The 16,175-nt window shown below is 42.6% G+C and overlaps 1 protein-coding gene and 1 pseudogene across 3 annotated transcripts in view; one reads left to right on the top strand and one right to left on the bottom strand.

Annotated features, from left to right (window-relative positions):
- Positions 1–14,642, bottom strand: part of ADIPOR2 (adiponectin receptor 2) — a 52,500-nt gene extending 37,858 nt beyond the window's left edge. The window contains exons 1-2 of one of the 3 annotated variants that reach the window (XM_032645406.1): positions 14,493–14,642; positions 10,593–10,742 (exon numbers count right to left, since the gene is read on the bottom strand). The gene's annotated coding sequence lies outside the window, so the exon portion shown is untranslated. Of the gene's footprint in view, positions 1–10,592; positions 10,792–14,492 lie in introns of all 3 variants that reach the window. The other 2 variants (XM_032645407.1, XM_032645405.1) reach the window with 2 other exon arrangements.
- Positions 9,415–11,213, top strand: LOC116761250 (annotated as a pseudogene).
- Positions 14,643–16,175: the final 1,533 nt, after the last annotated feature.

The raw sequence follows: 16,175 nt of genomic DNA, 5'->3' as shown, positions 1-16,175 counted from the left end.
GACTACCTTACAATCCTACCATGTACAAAACATCACCTTCTTTGGATGAAGACCAGCCTTTGGTGTGGTTGGTGGTGGTTCTTTTCGCTTGCCCCACAATCTCTTCTGTTCTACATTATTGGACAGTATCCACTTTGCATCTCCCATCACAATTTATTTTAAAAATAGAACATTTTCGTTACGTTTTAGTAGAGAATCGCATGTGGAAATACGGTCAAGAAGGTTTTTTGCACTTAACTTACGTGGAAACCAAACATCAAAGCGATCAACATAACCAAGCTGGTGCAGGTGATTTTCAGCGCTTGATTTGGATATTTTGAGTATGTCGGCTATCTCTCGCGTGGTATAATGTTGATTGTCTTCAATTAATGTCTCCATATGATCACTTTTAACTTCAACTGGTCTACCCAACCGTGGAGCATCGTCCAGTGAGAAATCTCCAGCACAAAACTTCGCAAACCACTTGGGACACATTCAATCAGTCAGAGGACCCTCTCCATACACTGCACAAATCTTTTTTTGCATTTCAGTTGTGTTTTTACCTTTCTTGAAATAATAAAGCATAATATGCCAAAAATGTTGCTTTTTTCTTCCATCTTCAATATTAAAATGGCTACACAAAAATTCACCAATTTGAGTAAGTTTTTTCTTTTTTTAAATGCACACTGATATGTCAGCTGTCACAATACAATCTAACAAAATTGTTTCGAATGAAGTTGAAGACAACTAAGTGCTATCAGAGCCACCTTACGGAAAAAAAGAATGAACCTTTTGGCCAACCCAATATATCTTCTTTACACCTATATCCCCAGTACCTAAAATAGCTTCTGGCACACAGTAGGTGTATTCACTAAACATCTGCTGAATGAATAAGTGGGGAATTACTACCCACACTTCAAGAATAAGTTCATAGGCAGAAACTAATTTCCCTGACGTCCCCAGGCTCCTGACACTAACTCCTTTATTCTTCTCATTTACTAATGTTTCTATTATAGTACTTGTCAGAATTTATTGCATTTTTTTGTTTACATGCCTGTCTTCCCCTCCTGCAATGCAAAACTTCTCAAGGTCAGGAAGCCTTTTTTGGAATCCATTTTTGTATCCACAACACCAAGCTTGGTCTGGAATGCAAAGGAGCTTAAAAATCTTTGCTGTATGATGATGAGGAGGAGGGGGAATGACAGGAACAGCTAACATGCAGTGAGCGTTAACTACATGCAAAGAACATTTCCCATGGATTATCTCTTTAAATCCTTGCAACAATCCTGGAGGATAGGTACAATTATTTCCTCCATTTTGGAAATGACAAAACGCCCAGAGAGGTTATAAATAACATGCCTGAGATAACTACAGTAATAAGTGGCAATGTAATCTATCTAATCAATCAAACACCCAACTTAATGCTCTTATCCCCAACCTTCTATGTTAGCATGAACCATAAGCTGTTCTCAAATAAATGCATGATAGCACTTAAGTGACAAAACCAGGAGTTAACACTGACAGTACACTGTACTTTACAGCGATGTTGAAAATATTAAGAAACAATCAAGAAATGGGGAGGAGGGCTTCCCTGGTGGCGCAGTGGTTGAGAATCTGCCTGCCAATGCAGGGGACACGGGTTCGAGCCCTGGTCTGGGAAGATCCCACATGCTGCGGAGCAACTAAGCCTGTGCGCCACAACTACTGAGCCTGCGCTCTAGAGCCCACGAGCCACAACTACTCAGCCCGCGTGCCACCACTGACGCCCGCGCACCTAGAGCCCACGCTCTGCAACAAGAGAAGCCACCGCAATGAGAAGCCCGCGTACTGCAACGAAGAGCAGCCCCCACTCGCCGCAGCTAGAGAAAGCCCGTATGCAGCAACGAAGACCCAATGCAGCCAAAAATAAATTAATTAAATAAATAAATTTACTTAAAAAAAAAAAAGAAATGGGGAGGACCATGGAGCCTTGCCACATACCAGAAGCAATAAAATGATTGGTTAAAACTGGAATTCTTCCCAAACACTCAGAACATTTCTGAGTAGAAAAATGTCAATAAGAAAACCTGATGACTGGGAAAAGAATAACTGATAAAATGGGAAAAGTTCCCAACATATGTTACTAACTGATACAGCTCTTCCAAAAATGATACAGTTGATAACTGAGAAGGAGCAACACATAGATTTTTAAGACAGGCACTACCAGCTTTCATGTTCATAAAATCTTAGCTGATGTAAGCACAAAGAAACGTTTCAAGTCAAATGCAGCTTGTTTTTTAAAGATTATTTTGAAGCTCTAAAGACAGGCAACACTCTGTATCATTTACACTACTTTCTTTCCTAGCATGAAGTAGGGCAGCTTTTAAGTACAATCACAAGGAACCTCTTCTAACTTACTGCCCAACCCCACTGACCAACTTTCCTGAGAAGAAGTCAGGCAAATCCTATGCCGTGAAGTAGCAAAGCCAGTGAAGGCCTACCTCTCTCAGTCTTGAGACCTACTTCAGCAGCACAGTATTACTACCTATCACTATAAAAGTTTAGAGGCTAATTTAGAGGTTACCAAGTGCCAGATAAAGTGAGCTTTTATACATACTCTCATTTAACTTTAAAACCCTGCCTGTTACAGATAGTATAATCTTTGTTTACAAACGAGAGGACTGAGGGTAAGACTATTCAAGGTTATAGAAGCTACAAAACAGAGAAGCAAGAACTATCCAGATTAGGCCCTCTCCATTATACAACACTGCCTCCCACAAAGGTAAGTGGTTCCATTTTTCCTGGTCATGGTCATGATGTTATCTCTTAGAAGGGAGGGGAATTGCTGCTTAACACTTACCGGAGCCAACTTTGAACCAGGCTAAGTAGTTGGACTTTCACCCATCATCTCATTTAATCCTCCAGCAATCCTTATGATATGGGGTCCCATTTTACAGATGAAGAAACTGACACTAAAGGAGATCAAATAAGTCATCAATAACACAAACTTAACTGGAGACTATGAATTCAAATCTGTATCTAACTCCAAAGCCCATACTTTACCATCTTACAGGGCTTCATTAAAGGCACAAATAGTCCATTAAAGCCACTGGTCATGGTCACGGATAAAAAACACCTTTATAAAACGGATTCGAGGACCTGGTGGCACAGTGGTTAAGAATCCGCCTGCCAATACAGGGGACACAGGTTCGAGCCTTGGTCCGGGAAGATCCCATATGCCATGGAGCAACTAAGCCCATGTGCCACAACCACTGAGCCTAGGCTCTAAAGCCCGCGAGCCACAACTACTGAGCCCTCGCACCACAATTACTGAAGCCCACACACGTAGAGCCCTGCTCCACAACAACAGAAGCCACCTCAAGGAGAAGCCCGGCACCACAATGAAGAGTAGCTCCCGCTCGCCGCAACTAGAGAAAGCCCGTGCACAACAAAGACCCAATGTAGCCAAAAATTAATTAAAGAAAGAAGGATTTGATACAACTCTTATAGCCATGTTACAATGGTTGTTTCCATTTCCCAAGATCTATAAGTAACCCTGAGTTTCTAAAACAAAGAACAGTACACAAAAATGCAAACATACATGACAGGAACAACAGTCCTGAACATTATAGTCAGAGAAATCCTGACAAGCCCATGATATATAAATTGTCATATCTACACTAAACCAAAATATGTAAATTATGCAAAGACTTCCTTTCATAAACCATCTGCACTATAATACCATATAACCACACTCTTGTTCCAACTATTTCACAAATAAAATCTGTCCAGGTAAAATATATGATCTGTACAGTCAATGTTTCAGGCAAAATCAAAAACCCTACTTTGGTAAAGACCTGTCTCCATAAGTAAATAACAATCATTCAGGGCCCTATCTCATCCTGCATAACACCCTCCACAGCATAAGTTTCTTTTTTGTTTTTTGTTTCTACAATGCTGCAGATAGAGAAACCAAGAAGTGATTAGTCATCTTTCTCAATATCACAATCAGAAATCTACAAATAAAACTTGTGTCTACAACCTTTCCCAATATCACTAAATTCCACTAAACCACAAGGTCTTCTTTCAACTACAAATGTAAAAGAAAAGGAATGGAAAAAAAAAAACCCTAGAATATATAACTATCTGCAGACCTCAAAGCAACTCTTCTCAGACTAAAAACCCTTTTTAAGTGGAAACAAAAATAGTTTTCATTCTTTTTTTTTTTTTGCGGTACGCGGGCCTCTCACTGCTGTGGCCTCTCCCGTTACGGAGCACAGGCTCCAGACGCGCAGGCTCAGCGGCCATGGCTCACGGGCCTAGCCGCTCAGCAGCATGTGGGATCCTCCCAGACCGGGGCACGAACCCGTGTCCCCTGCATCGGCAGGCGGACTCTCAACCACTGCGCCACCAGAGAAGCCCCTTCATTCTTAAATTAAGTGATTTGTAGCGATTTCTATCAGACATTTCAGAAAGATTCAAATTTACATGTATAATTCTAAAATCAAAACTGAAAGTCTCGGACTTCCCTGGTGGCACAGTGGTTGAGAATCTGCCTGCCGATGCAGGTGACAGGAGTTCGAGCCCTGGTCCGGGAAGACCCCACAAGCCAAGCCGTGGAGCAACTAAGCCCGTGCGCAACAACTACTGAAGCCCATGCACCTAGAGCCTGTGCTCCGCAACAAGAGAAGCCACTGCAATGAGAAGCCCATGCGCAGCAACGAAGACCCAATGCAGCCAAAAATAAATAAATAAATAAAATCTTCTTTAAAAAAAATTTTTTTTAAAGACCCAACACAGCCAAATAGACAAATGTATTTTTAAAAAAAGTTTACCCTCAAACTGTCTGAAACCTAGCTTCTACTTAAAAAGTGGTTGAGGGCTTTCCTGGTGGCACAGTGGTTAAGAATCCACCTCCTTCGGAAAAAAAAAAAAAAAAAAAATCCCCCTGCCAAAAGCAGGGGACACAGGTTCGAGCCCTGGTCCGGGAAGATCCCACATGCCACAGAGCAACTAAGCCCGTGTGTCACAACTACTGAGCCTGCACGCCACAACTACTGAAGCCCACGCACCTAGACCCTGTGCTCCACAAGAGAAGCCACCGCAATGAGAAGCCCGCGTCCCGCAAGGAAGAACAGCCCCTGCTTGCCGCAACTAGAGAAAGCCACGCACAGCAACAGAGAACCAAAGCAGCCAAAAGTAAATAAATTTATTTTTAAAATAAATAAATAAAATAAAATAAAAAGTGGTTGAGAGAAATGACATTTGGATGAGATCTACAAAATGTGCTGTATTTATCTACTCCTCTAAGTTCTGTTTCTGGATCAAGTAATCCACCAATCAATTACTTTGGCCCAGAAGTCACAAACTTGAACATTTGAGCAACCTGATGAAAGACAAAAAGGCTGTTATTGTGTTGACCCAGAAACTGCTCAAAAGATTTACAATTCAAATTTAAAAACACAGTGTTAAACAGTGCTGTGGTAACTGGCTATGCATATAAAAAAATTAGATCCCTGACTCACATCATATACAAAAAAAATTTTTTTTCAGGCAAGATCAAGAGCTAAATATAAAATACCAAATTTCTAAAACTTTTAGAAGGAAATGCAGAGACCTAAATGACCTTGGAGTATGGAATAGATTTCTTAAATAAGGCACCAAGGACACAAACCAATAAGAAAAATGATGATAGATTTGACAATCCTTTCTATTCAACAAACCATATAAAAAGTTAACAGATAAGCCACACAGACTAGAAAATACCTACAATTCATTTCACAGACATAACCAGGATATGCAATAAACTCCTAAAAGCAATTTTAAAAGGACAACCCAACTGGGGGGGAGAGACAGGGACAGACAGCTAAGAAACAGAAATCAGAATAGTCACTCAACATTTCAACATGCTCAATCTCATAAGTAATCAAGAAATATTTTAAGATAATATCATTTCACACTCATCTGATTTGTAAACATGTAATAAATCTGACAATGTCATGGATCTACAAGGATTTAGATAGAGCAATTCTCATATTCTCAAGCTAAAAAAACACAAAGTGACTCAATTCTGAAAAGCAATTTGGCAATATCTGATAGAACTTTAAATTCCCATAATCTCCATAATCTCAAACCCAGTAATTCCACTTGTGGGTAATTTACACCAGAGAACTTCATTTCAAACTGAGTAGCCATACACAGACACACACTCACACACACACACACACACACACAATTTCACAAAACACTTAATCCTTACTGCAAAACAACCTGATATTTCTCTGAACTATTTTAATTCCTAAAGTGATTTCATAACCGATTAATGGTTCCCAACATGCAGTTTGAAAAACTTGCCGAAGATCTTAAAGGGATCTTCAAGGATCTTTGCACAAGGATTTCTAACCAGGGATGTTCAATGTAGCATTGTTTTTAAAACAGGAAAAATGGAAACAACCTAAATACCTATCAACACGAAAATAAATTTAAACTGGTTGTATTCGTATAATAATACAACTATACAGCAGATAAAAGTAATGACTATAACTAGGATGAACCACATGAAACTACCATTTTTGTAGGTCAAAAATGGTAAAAATATCAGCAATTTCATGAGTCTAAAAAAACTTGTTTCATGAAAAACAAGTTACAGAGTAGGTAGGATATTGCTTATATAAAGTTTGAAAATACCCAAAACATAATATTGATTTATGAATATACTCCTATGTAGTAATTATATAAAAACAGGTATTAAAAACACCAAATTCAAGATATCATTACTTCTGGGAAGAAAGTGAAATGTAACCCAAGAAGGTGCTTCAACTGCATGTGAAAGGCTTTTCTTTAAAAAAAAAAACAAACAGGTAAGTGTGGGAAAACGTTGAGATCTGATATAACTGTATGGTAGATGTGTGAAGGTTAATTATCTTGGTCTCTGTATTCTCCCGTATGTTTGAAATACTTTAAGAAAAAAAATAGTATATGTATTAGCCAACTAAAGCACACATCTGCAGCCTAAATTCAAACCAACTGCTCCACATACAATTTCTTTCATTGGCTTGAAACGTTAACGCAACATCATCACCTTTTTTTAACAAGGGCCTCTAGCCAAAAATAAATAAATAAATAAAATAAAGCTTTATGTAACACCCAATTTATTCTTTTTTTTTTTTTTTTTTTTCTGCGGTACGCGGGCCTCTCGCTCTGCCACCGCGGAGCACAGGCTCCAGACGCGCAGGCTCAGCGGCCTTGGCTCACGGGCCCAGCCGCTCCGCGGCATGTGGGATCTTCACGGACCGGGGCACGAACCCGTGTCCCTTGCATCGGCAGGCGGACGCTCAACCACTGCGCCACCAGGGAAGCCCCACCCAATTTAAATAGTTCCTTAAAATCCATCAAGTGAAGATTTATCCCTGGAAAATTAGTTTTGTTCCTCCTTCCAGTTCAGTGCTATATATTTTACCATATTTCCATTTTCATCTCAGCTGCCAAGAAAATTCAAATCCAAATTTTATTCTTAGTCATTGAATTATGCTGCCACTTGGGAAAAGAATATATGCCTTCTCCTTTTCCTCATTTTTCTTTTATATATATATAATTATTATGTTTCTGGCTCTTTTAAGTTACAGAAACTCTGCAGTGAAATAAAATGTAAATAAATTCCAAGAAAATAAAAATAAACTTTCTGTTCCACCACGCTAAGTTTTCACCATCATTGCTTCTTCCTGGACCAAAGGAATGGGTATGCAAATACAACTATGCACACATGTTCACGACACTAAAATTTCAGGACATACAGGATTAAAGTCAATATGCTACCAGTGAAAAATAATTAGCTAATATACTAACAAAAAAATGTATACAAAAGAAAACGTGAAGTTGGTCAAAATTTAATAAGCTAATTATTTCTTTCTCTTCAAGGCCATTTTGCTTTGTATGCTTTGTTTTCCTGTGCATGGACATTGTGGAAAATTCCTAAGTCCGATAAGAATATGTAACATTACAAGTCATATATAAAGCAAGTTCTGTGGGTTTTTTTGTGTGCATGTGGTCTCCTTTTTAAAAACTTGAAGTGTCCTTTCCCACAGGTATTTTCCCCATGCCTAAAGATATTCTGGCAGTTTTCTGAATTTGGCTTCCCTTTTCCTTCTGTCTGGAGCCTCACAATGTCTACTGAAGCTAAGCATACCATTTAGGCAGCACACATCCCCTCTAACACATGGTATACCCCAATACAGAAAATTCAAAACCATGGGTTACACGAAACAAATCCCCTAATTAATCCATTCCTTAACTTCCAAAACTGAATACCAAATGTTCTTATTAAATAGGTTTGGTTAATTCTTTCCTTACAAACAGGGCCTAGGATGTCAATCACTCTTATTTATCTCATTTTAGAAATAAAGGATAATACAGGGGGGCTTCTCTGGCAGTCTAGTGGCTAACACTTTGCCTCCCAATGCAGGGGATGCGGGTTCGATCCCTGGTCAGCAAGCTAAGATTCCCACATGCCTCGCAGCCAAAAAAACCAAAACATAAAACAGAAGCAATATTGTAACAAACTCAATAAGGACTTTAAAAACGGTCCACATCAAAAAAATCTTTTTTTAAAAAAAAGAGATAACATAGAGAATATACACCAAGATGACAATTCACAAAGACTCTGAAAAGATTATTTTTAACAAAGTTAAAGCACTTCACTCAGCAGTAAGCCCAAAACAACACAATCCAATTTAGGTTTTGAAAAGAATATAACATTTACTCACCACCAGGATTACAACAGATATGAATAAAGTTATACGCTCCTCATCTTCAAGAAATGTATAGTCTACTGGGCAGTCGTCCAGATTCTTTTAACAGGGATGGCAAAATCACGCTGCTTTCCAGGACTAGATAGGGAATCTAAATAGGTGAGCAGCTCTATCTAAGGGGGTAAGTATTAGAAAGAACAACTGCAGAATGTAGATTTTGCCTAAAGTAATTCTATATCAACTTCAAAAGAATGCTATCAAAACAAAACACATCTCCCAGTGAGACAGAATACATCATTGCAAGACATGTTTAACTGCCAATCAGATACAGACTGAAAAAAAAAGTTGGAAATGGCATGGAGAAGCTAGACCTCGGCCACATTTCTGGTCAAGAGTTAACATTGCTGTGACTTTTCTGGATGGCAGTCTGGCAATACACATCAAAAAATAAAACATGCATTTCCTTCAACCCAGTAACTAGACTCTTAGAGAGCTACTCTAAAGAGCCATCAGCACGCAACAATTGTACATACAATGCATACGCATAATATACAATAAATGTAAACAATCTAAACATCCAGCAATAGGAACACTATTAAATTATGGTGTACACATTCAACAAAATACTAAGAAACGATTTAAAGAACAGAGTAGACACAGATGGATTGACCTGGAAAGCCATGAGTGTTGGTTTTTAACGCACACGACTATGAGCCAAGATGGCGCCACGTGCCAAGCTCCCAAGTGCTACTTCCGGTCACACCTGGAAGCAAGATTCCAAGCCACAGCCTGAGAAGGGTTGGCTGGTGTCAGTGGTGTAGCTCTTCTGAGAACTGCTCAAGGAGAGCCAGTCTGCAGCCAACTTGTCCAGCAGAAATAAACACTAGCTGCCCAGTAACCTGCAAGCAGGTACAGGAATAATAAAGTAGACCCTCTGGCCTACACTGAGGAGATTCCACAGCAGAATATTCACTACAAACCCAACGTGGGAGATTTTCAAGTTGCAACCAAATAAACCCAGCAAAGAACTGGCAAAGCTGGTGATGTTTATGGCACAGATGTTCTGCCACCCAGAACATCTAGATAACTTTCCTCAAGAACGGAAAGATCTGCCCTCCTACAGCTACACTGTCTTGAACGTAGGCCTTCCAATAACATTTTGCAATACTCTGATCTTCCTGAATACCTCATCTATCCATCAAGGTTGCCAGAGATCTTCCTTGAACCTCGACGCTGCCATGTAAGCTTCTACGACTCTGTACACTCATTTTGTGACTGATGAGAATAAAAGTGCAAAAACAAGAATAAGGTGAATACAGTATTGCAGAATTACACATGCACATGTTAAGGGACAGCAACACAACCGCACCCAAGATATCTTTGGAAGTGATCCCTAAACTACAGAAGAAGCATCTGAAATGACGCCAAGACCGTCAATGTTATCACAACCGTATGCTTCTGTCTCTTCTTTTTGTAATCTTTTGGCTGTGCCGTGCAGCACGTGGGATCTTATTCCCCAACCAGGGATCGAACCCTCTCACTCTGCATCGGAACCGCGAAGTCTTAACCACTGGGCCGCCAGGGAAGTCCCACAACTGTGTGGTTCTCTAAGGTCGCTGCCTTGACATTCTAACAAGGGCAAGATGAACAAGAGGAAGAGGACAACGACCCAGAATGCTAATGCAGCATGCCTTGGGGGAGAGGCTCTAAACACAAGGAAAGAAGGTTACCAACGTACTTCAGAAACAAAAGAAAAAAGTTCGAAGTGTTTAACTTTTCAGCTATGCGTTAGATTCATGAGCCCCAAGAATGTGCACGAAAACCACTAAAGCAGCTGAAGAGTTTCAAGGAGACCCGTGAAGTGAAGTCAGTGCCCCTGGGCCTTACCTCCAGGTTGGCAGGGATTCACACGCTTTTTCTATCTCTGCAGCAGCACCAAGGAGAAGTAACGAGATCCTTCGGTCTGCTGTATACACTTCTCAGCGCCTGGCAGTCCCAGAGCACATTCCGGTGTTGCTCATGACCATGCCACCCATTCTGTTATGACAAGAACTCTGGGGAAGTCATGACAGTAGGAAACAAAGCTCTGAAAGAGATAACAGCTCAATGACTAAAAAACTTCCTCAAAACCTTGCCCAGAATAATAAAACACAAAGAAAGAATGTGATGATGTCTCCCAGGACTCTGATTCAGTTCTTCCAAAAACTGAACCCTCAGATATTGCAGAAGGAATTCCAGGGTAAGACTACAGAGGCCTCAATAAAATCAAGGGTACAAGAACATGGAGAATTAGATGCTAAAGATTACATTCCGGGAACAGAAGTTCTGGAAGTTGAGCGAGAGAATGCTGAGAACGATCAAGATGGGTGGGGAAATACCAGTCTCAGGGAGGAGGAAGCTGATGCTAAGTGGGTTGATGTGCACCACTCTTCCGATGAAAAACAGCAAGAAGTCTCCGAGAAGCTGAACAGCTTCAGAGAGAAGCCAGAATGTCCCATCAAAAAATAAGCTTTTCTGGGCTTCTCTGGTGGCGCAGTGGTTGAGAGTCCGCCTGCCGATGCAGGGGACACGGGTTCGTGCCCCGGTCCGGGAAGATCCCACATGCCACAGAGCGGCTGGGCCCGTGAGCCATGGCCGCAGAGCCTGCGAGTCCGGAGGCTGTGCTTCGCAATGGGAGAGGCCACAACAGTGAGAGGCCCGCGTACCGCAGAAGAAAAAAATAACAATAATAATACGTTTTTCTTCAGAGAAAAGCAGCTGGTGCTACAAGATTAACTTTTGAAAAAGAGAAAACGAAGTAACTTCCAGGCAAGTTTTCCACTCCAAGGAAAAGGCTAAACTTGTGTCATTAATCTGAACGTTAGTGAATAAAGACTGTTTATTTGCATTCAAAAGTCCAGAAGCACTATATTTTGAAAATCACCCAGAAAAGCACACTGCTGAGCAATGGTTGGTTAGATCCCATTTTAAAAACTCTGCAACAGGAAAAATGAGCCCTAATATGTAGATTTTAATGAACAATGTAGCAATATTGGTTTATCAACTGTAACAAATACAGCATGTTAATGCAAGCTGTTATCAACAAGGGAAAATGGAGGGTAGATAATATGAGAACTTTCTTTACTATCCACACAAAGTTATGTAAATCTAAAACTGCTCTAATAAAGTCTATTAACTTTTTAAAAACCTACATGTGTAGACAGATTTGCAAATAACCATTTGCATATGCAGACAAAGAGAGCGGGAAAGCTCTATATCAAACTTATTAACAGTGGTTTTCTACAGAGAGTGAAGAGCACAAGGAAGAATTTTCACATTACATATTTCTGGACTGTCTAAAAACCTTCTACACTGAGCAATACTCTAAGAGGCTCTGCAGCACATGGAGAGCCTGGGTCCTGAAACCAGACTGCATGGATTCAAACCCCAGCTCCACCATTAACTAGCTGACAAACTTGGGTCGTTAATCTCTCTGTGCCTCAGTTTCCTCATCTGGAACTAGAGATAATAGTTTTTGTACCCACACAAAGCTGCCGCAGGTATTAAGTGACTTGCTCCGTGTTAAGCATAGGAAGACTACCTAGTCCATAATAAGTGCTCAATAAGTAGTGTCCTCCACCGCCACCAAGCATCAACTGTGCCTCATTTTTTAAATCTTGACTGGTAAGACAAATCAGGAAAACCTGGCTCATCAAGCCCTTTCTAGTGAGATCTACAATCCAGAGAATACAATGTATTCAACAGCCAAATAAAAATAATCTGAGGTTTTAACAGATTACAAATAAACACTTAGCAATATAAGCCCATTTATATGAAAACAATCACTAAGAGATTCCATACGGATAATCACAAAAACAAACCCCTCTACGTGCTGTGATTCTGGATAATATTTACTTTCTCCTTTATACTTTACTGAGTCATTTTAATTTTCCACACTGAATATGCATCATTTTTAATGAAATAAAGTAGGAGTCGGCAAACTTTTTCTATTGAAGGCCACATAGTAAATATTTTACCCTTTACAGGCCATAAGGGTCTCTGTCCCAACTATTCAACTCCACTGTTGAACCACAAAAGCAACCAGACAATACCTAAATGAACGCATACGGCTATGTCCCATTGACAATTTAATTTACAAAAACAGGAAGCTGGCAGGACACTGCCCACAAGCAGTCAAGTTTGCCAACTCCTGAAATAAAGAAGGAAACAACATTGTTTTCATTTTGGAAAACAAAATATAATTTACAACAAAGAAAGTGCATGAGCTAAACTTACACTATTGATGGGAAAAAAAACCCTATTCGTTTATTAATATATGGGAATGTACGGACAGAAAAACACAAACTCTCTCATTTAGGCTCTGGAAATCCTCCTCTCATCCTTAGTGCCTCAGTAAGAGAAAACTTGCTACGGAGCCTAAAGTCTAGATAGGAACATAAACTAGTGGGTAGGCAATCACAAACAGAAACTAAAAGAAGTATGTCTTTCATATTTAAGTCAACTTGAAATTTCTTCAAATTTCATAATAATTCACCAAGTAGCGGCCACCACAGGCGTGGAAGTCCCAACTACTGAGGAAAGGATTTTAGTCTTGGATAATCACAGTCAGCACCGACAAATTTGTGAAAGGAGATGAAAACATCTACGGACATCTAACAGCATTAGAAGTGAAATTTCTATGAAATAAACGTTAGAAATGAAAAACTCAGGAATGAAAAATCTATGAAATTCTAACGGAATTAGAGTCAGAGGGTGGTTAAGATGAGACATGCAAGTGGCCTTTGATAGGACACTTCAAACTTCAAAACTGACAAAGTTTCTGATCTCCGCCCCAAAAATAAAGCTTTGGGTTGAAGGAAACTATTCGTAACATTTCACTTGGAACATGGTTTGAAATATTATGACAGACTTCTTTGAGTTGTCAATGGTTTCTCTGGAGGAGGGAAGAAGGACTGTTTTGGGAAGAGCTATGAAGGCTGCGACGTCCAGAGTCTAAACCTAAAGACGTTAGAAGACCACTCTGCTAAAAAGACGCCAACACCCTGCAACGCAGCCAGCGTGCCCGATACAACCGCAGCGGGACCTCTCAAGCTTTCTGCTGGGCAAGCTCGCCAAGTTGTCAAACCCCAGAGGATACAGTAAACAAGACCCAGAGCCAGCGGTGCCCAATGCGAGCTCTCGCACAGACGCCCAGACCCACCGAAGCCGGTGAGCAGCAGCCTCAAGGGGCGACACCGACACACGGCAGCCCGACGCCCGGGACAACAGGCCCAGAACGCGGTCCACCCGGCCGCCTGCGCGCGGGCAAGCACCGGTGAGGGGTCTCCCCGCCGCAGGGGCCGGACGGGGGCCCAAGCGGAGCCCACCCAGGAATGCGGCCAGCGGAGACGCGGAGGGGCGCTGGGGCCGGGGGGACTCGGCGCGGAGGGCGGACCCGGGGCCGAAGGAAGCCGGGGCCGAGGGACCCGGGGCTGGGGGCGCCGGTACCTAAGGGAGCTGGGGCCGAAAGGAGCCGGGGCTGAGAGGACCCGGGATGGAAGGAAGCCGGGGACCCGGAGCTGAAGGGACTCGGGACTGAGGGGACCCAGGGCTGGGAGTACCGGAAGGGAGCCGGGGCTGAGAGGCCCGGGGCAGAGGAAACCCGGCCCTGAGGGGCGCCGGCCCGGGGGTCGGGCGGACAGAGCAGGGGATGGAGGAGCGCGCTCCCCGCCCGCCGCGCCGCCGGGACACCCGCCCTCAACCCTCGGCCCCGCCGGCCTGGCCCGTGCTCCCACTCGAGAAACTCACCAGAGCTCGCCGCCGCCGCCTCGCCACGCGTCTCGGGTTCCTCGGAACCGCGGCCGCCGGGACCCCAAACCAGCTGTGGGGCCGCCCGCTGCCGCCGCCGCGACCAAGCGTCCGGGAGGGTCCTCACACCGCCGCCGCCGTGACGCGAATCGCAAGAGGCGGCTCTGACCAATGAGAGCGCTCCTCGTGCGCAGCCGCGCTGGCCCAAGCAGGAAGCGCCCCGCCAGGCCGCTCCCGGGCCTGGAAAGGCTTGGGAGCCACGGGGGGCGGTCCGCAACACGATCCGGCGGCGCCGAGAGCCCGGAGACACGGAAGTCCTTTCGCTTCCCTGCCTCCGGAGGCGGGAGCGTATGCAGCGGAAGAGGCGGGGCCGCCCGGCTCGGGAAGCTTCCCGGTCTCTATGGATACAGCTCACACGCCTTGGGCGGAACCGAAACTGAGGGATTGGTAGGCGTAGTCTGTGGAGGCTTCGGACCTAAATCCGAAACATCTTGCCCAAAACAACGGCGTTTGCCTTTTATTACCTCCCGAAGACACTACCATTTGTGCCCCACGACTTCCAGAAAACGAATGTGAGCCCGCTCCTCTTAAAATATATGTAATTCAGAGCGATTTTTAAAATGTTTTAGCGTAATAGCAGGTCAGAAACTAATTCAGCAATAAATACCGTGTCTGTTTACCCAGAGCGAGTCGTTTTCTACTTGTGAGATTCAATTGAGCTCTAACTTCTTAGACCCCAAGATCAGGTTTCGCTACATACTTACTCTACAAGAAAAGGAAGTGTAGGAGTTGGCAGGTGTAGAAAATGTTTTCTTCACATTCAGTTCTAAGAGGGATTTATCACGCTCCAAGGAGGTTATATTGCCTTAACCGTCAAAAATCTTGTTATACTGATTAAAGGAAACCCATAAGCTTTCAAGGACATCCATGACCCAGGCCTGTCCCTCCCTGGAACCACACCAACCGAAAACGAAGGAGGCTGGAAAAAGCGTCACAGATCTATCAAAAGACCGAAGATCCGATACACAATATAAGGAAAAATGTTTAAAACAGAGGACCCTCCAGCCTGGAAATGTAAAATCTAAGAAGTGATTGCAGTTACTAAAATCAGAAAGAACATGAATAAAATGGTCTTAATACTAGTATTTTAGAACTAAGTCCACCCAGTTAAGCTTGAAAGATAAATCAAAGCAGACAAACTTACACTTCGACAGCACCTTAGAAACAACACCAGTGTATTTGCAGAGCGAATCTGACCCGTGTACCGACTCACACAGGGCACAGATGAGAACAGGGGCCTCAGGCTTAAAAAGAGGTCTACTAAAGAGGACAGAGCTACATAAAAGACCATTAACTAAGAGAGTGTTCAAATACCTCAAACCTTTTCTGCATCCTTCTCTCAATGATTTTGCTTTGACAAAACAGAGGGCTTTCCTCTGGAACAGTCCTTCATGGGCTAAAACATGTGAGAAAGATCCTTATGATTTTCCCACCAAGATTTTTCCTCTCATCTTGACCCCAGTCCCAGATCACTACTACCAATTCCTGATGCTCCCAGTGATGAAACAAACCCCATCATTCCCTCAGAATGCTCACACCTTCTCAGCCAGTGAAGACACTGACACCATCCCTGACCTGAAGGACCATCCCCTGAGTCCCACATCCACAGATGGCTTCATCCAT

This window comes from Phocoena sinus, chromosome 10, assembly GCF_008692025.1.
Source record: "Phocoena sinus isolate mPhoSin1 chromosome 10, mPhoSin1.pri, whole genome shotgun sequence".
In the NCBI taxonomy this organism is placed as follows: Eukaryota; Metazoa; Chordata; class Mammalia; order Artiodactyla; family Phocoenidae; genus Phocoena; species Phocoena sinus.
This window is presented reverse-complemented; position numbering and strand designations above follow the sequence as displayed.